We start from the raw sequence: 4,583 nt of genomic DNA, 5'->3' as shown, positions 1-4,583 counted from the left end.
TCATCATTATCACCAGTTAATGCCCATTCTCAAATTTTTGATGTGGTGCAATATTTGACAGGAGCTCGCCAGCTGGAGGTCTGTCCAGGCTGCAATTGTCTGTTTCCTTATGGGTCCTATAGCTGGATCTTTCTAATGCTAACCACTTTATAGAGTATCTCATATATTCTTGATGTGGCATTGGCACAGGTGTTTTTATGTGGTAATGGCATGGGTGCTTTTAATTGACACTGGCAATGTCATTTCTAGTGGTTCTGGAACAGGTGTGTTTATGGGGGCATTGTGTATGTGCTTGCAAGTCAGGGATGTAGTGGGTCATAGCTGTAAAGGGCATGTCTGTATGTATGGGAGGCCAAGATTTTCCTTAGCTTGATGTGTCTTCGGAAGTGCAAAAAACTGCTAGAAATCTTGGTCATTCTTATCATCCCTGTAAACCCCAGTGTCTGAAGACTGTTTCTCACCACTTTTTCCCAAGTTTTCGCTCACAATTGGAGTAGAAATAAACACTTCTTTATGCAGCTATTCTCATCGATATGCATCACATATTGTCAGTTTTCTCTTCTGTGCACTACAACTGATGCCTCTTATACCCAATTTTATCATACATGCACACTGACATGACCAACCAGTTGAACCTCCTGGCTTCTTTTGTTTTAAGCCTTTTGCATGTCATGTGACAATTCATGTTTCACTGTCATGTTGCCTAGTTGTATGTACACAGCCAATATTCAATCTGCTTTTCACCCTTAGGGCGAGGTGTTTTACTACCAGATACTGGCACCATTAAATTTGACTATCCTGTTCTTATTCTAACAATAATGCTTCAAAAATTCGTTCTCCATTGCTAACAGGATGGCCTGGATAACAGAATTTGATTACTACTTCTAAAGATACCCTGATCATTTTAGGGAGTCTTTACTCTATATACTTACTATTTATTTTATCTGCATATCTGCCACACACAGTGTAGTTCTAAGAATATGATTTCTCCTGGAGTAACCAGATGGTATGGTGAGAGCTGGGAATCTTCATATTTTATGTCATCTTTATCATGCCTGACCTTTATTTATACAACTACAATATTGCTCTACTCTTTACAAGCTTCCTACGAATTCCTAATCTTAACTGTTGTGTCTATGAGACATTTCATCTACAACAACTATAGCATTTCTGTCCTCGATGATCTCCCTTTCCACCAAATTGCAAGTCCTGATTGAATGTCTACCATTTTCAGTTTGAGCAATAAAGTTGGACCTGTTTTAAATTTCAGTAGTAAAATATACTTGCTTTGTTTTCTAGTATGAAATAAATATGGAATAAATATATAATAATGGTTAATATTTTAAATTGTGTAGAAATGGTAGAAATGAAAGAAACAGTGGAATTGATGAAACTCTAGAAAGGTAAGTATTATTTCTCAGTGAATTTATTTGGGTTTATTATATTTTGCTGAAGCCATAGTATTTTCTGTTCATTTATAGATTAAAATTTGAAAACTCTACATTTTTGTAGGGGTTTGTAGTAAATTTTCCAATAATAGAATTTCATTACTACTTCTAAGGATATCCTAATCATTTGAGGGAGTCTCTCCTCTGTATATACTTAGTATTTATCTTACCTTTTAGTATTTATTTTACCTTTTAGTATTTATTTTACTACTGCACTCTGTGTGTGCAGAACTTGCACTGGATACATTGTATTGAGTTTCTACCAATACCTTTCCTACATTTTGAGCAGGGCCATCCCCCTGAAGGGATGTGTGATTTTTCTATTTTATGCCTCGTCAGAATTTTGCTCTCATCTAAATTAATTCTATGTTTATATGATTTCTGACCTGGTGCCACACCTGAAATTTCCTCTGCATTGTATATAACAGTTCTGACATAAAATACAACATTGATCAGTCTTGGAGGTGTTTGCAAGGGCAACCAATCTTAAATTCCGTTGTTATGTCCTTGAGGATTATGATTAAAAAAAAAAAGAATGGGCTAAGAACTTGTCTTTGGTGAATGCTTACTTGTACACTTAATTCATTGCTTTACTCATTTAGGACCTTCAACTTATTGACAGCATGCTTGTACATGGCTTGTATGGTCTCAAACAACTCATCAATCCATACCTTCAGTATTGACCACCAACTGAGGGAGCAATAATAGTCATGTCCAAGGGTTTCTTTGGCCCACAATAGCCAAGGAGAGAGGTTTACTTTTGAAAGTCTTACTCCAGCTCAAGCTAGATACAATGGTTTATTCATGGATAAATACTTCTCCTGCCTTACCAAGGGGACAGCACCAGTTGTGTTTCTTCCTGGTATGAAACAGAACTGCATCTCATCCAGGCCAACTCTCTTCCTAATCTGCTGAGTAATTTATTCCCTATAAAATGCAATCATTTTCTGACATTTAACTTCCAAAACGTTGTTTATTTCTGTGAAATAATTCTAGAATGAAAAACAAAAGATAAAATCCATGTTTTACTTTTAGGACAAATGTTAGAGAAAGTCAAAAGAAAAGAAATCAAGATGGTGAAGCAATGTAAGCGACACTTTTCATTGAATAAATTGGGTTTAAATATATTTTGTTGAAAACCTTTAATCTTCTTTCTTCCCATGATGGAAAATTCCTTACATTGCTGACTTGAAAAAAGAAAGTCCCACATCAGATGCTGTAGTTCTAAAAATATTATTTCTCTTGGAGTAAACAGATGGGATGGTGAGAGCTGATGATCTTCAAATCTTATGTCGTCTTTAACATGCTTAACCTTCATTTATACAACTACAATATTGCTCTACTGATGACATGTTTCTCACTATTTCTTAATCTTAACTGTTGTCTCTATCAGACATATCTTCTTTCTTTGCTACAACAGTTAGAGCATTTCATTCCATTATGATTTCCCTCTTCACCAAACTGAAATTATTCACACTGTCCATTGTAACTCCTAATTGAATTTTCACCATTTTCATTTTGAGTAACAAAGTTGGACCTGTTTATCCTGTTCGATACCAAACATCTGAAACTGCCTCTTGCTCTGAAGTACAAATTTCTTGTTTTCAAAAGTTCTGAATTAAAATCTACTTCCAAACATTAGTCACAATTGATGTTCCTAACACTAGCTTAATAATAACTAAATTTTATTAAATCCTTTGTCATATTTAAAATTAATTGAAAGAAACACTGAGCATCTCAAGAAATACGGTACTAAAATATACTTGGTTTGTTTTCTAGTATGAAATAAATATGGAATAGAAATTTAATAATGGCCAATATTTTAAATTCTGTAGAAATGGTAGAAGAAATGAAAGAAACAGAGTAATTGATGAAACTCTAGAAACGTAAGTATTATTTTTCAGTGAATTTATTTGGGTTTATTATATTTTGGCCAAGCCATAGTATCTTCTTTTCATTTATAGATTAAAATTTGAAAACTCTACATTTTTGTAGTGGTTTGTGGTAAAATTGCTAATAATTCATCATGATCTTTACCATTATTATCATCATACAATGTCTGCTCTCAGTTTTGTCATGTGTTGGAACGTTTGTCTCGTATATTCTTGATGTAGCACTGGCACAGGTGATTTTAATTGACACTGGCATGGTTCTTTTTAGTGGTTGTGGCACAGGTGCTTTTATGTGACACCATTGTGTATGTGTTTGCAAGAGGACATGGTGGGTCATCACTGTAAAGGAGATGCCTGTATTTATGGGTGGCCAAGACTTTCTTTAGATTGACATGTTTTCTGAAGTGCAGAAAACTGCCAGAAATGCTGGTCCTTTTTTATCTTATCTTTAATGCCCAATGTCAAAAGACCATTTCTCACCAATTTTTGCCATGTCCTCCTGGGTCTATCTGTTTAACAGCTTCCTTCCACAATTGGTGTAGAAAGAAGCACTTCTTTATGCAACTGTCCTCATCTATATGCATCACACGATACTACTGTCTTCTCTCTTGTGCATTTCAACTGATGCCTCTTATACCCAATTTTTCTCTTAAATCCTTTACACTGTGTTATCCACGCTCCCTGACATCACCCATCCAGCAGAACCTCCTGGCTTCATTTGTTTTAAGCCTTTTTCATCTCCTCTCTAGTGACAGTTGTATGTATACAGGCTTTATACAATCTGCTTTTCACTCTAAGCAAGAAGCCTTTACTACCAGATAATATTGGCATCCTTAACTTTGACTATCCTGTTCTTATTCTAACAATTATGCTTTAAAAATTCATTCTCCGCTGCTGATGTAGTGCTCTGGATAACAGAATTCGATTGCTACTTGTTATGTCCCGCATTATAGCGACATATTTCGTTGTCTGTGTGGGACTGGCTCTAACAGCATACCTCGCTGGCTGACACTACTGACTGTGTCCGTTCACTATTTATTAGTAGTGGACCAGCCCACTTCTCACCTTGTGGTGTCTGCCACAACACCTCCCCACCTTGAGATGTTTTTTTCAACACATTTAAAAAATATATTTTTCTTACTTTTTCTTGTACTCAGAATCATTTTTCTTCTTATTCAGGTTGTTTTCATTATCCATACAAAATTATATATATATATATATATATATATATATATATATATAT

At 35.1% G+C, this 4,583-nt stretch overlaps 1 long non-coding RNA gene across 1 annotated transcript in view; it reads left to right on the top strand.

Moving 5' to 3' along the window:
• LOC128250445 (uncharacterized) overlaps nucleotides 1–2,534 on the top strand; it is a 3,448-nt gene extending 914 nt beyond the window's left edge. Inside the window, exon 3 of the long non-coding RNA XR_008266460.1 lies at nucleotides 2,484–2,534. This is a non-coding gene — a long non-coding RNA (uncharacterized LOC128250445). The remainder of the gene's footprint in view (nucleotides 1–2,483) is intronic.
• The last annotated feature ends 2,049 nt before the right edge of the window (nucleotides 2,535–4,583 follow it).

The sequence above is a fragment of the Octopus bimaculoides genome, chromosome 2, assembly GCF_001194135.2.
Source record: "Octopus bimaculoides isolate UCB-OBI-ISO-001 chromosome 2, ASM119413v2, whole genome shotgun sequence".
Lineage (NCBI taxonomy): Eukaryota > Metazoa > Mollusca > Cephalopoda > Octopoda > Octopodidae > Octopus > Octopus bimaculoides.
Note: the sequence above shows the minus strand (reverse complement) of the source record. Positions and strands in the feature narration are given on the sequence as shown.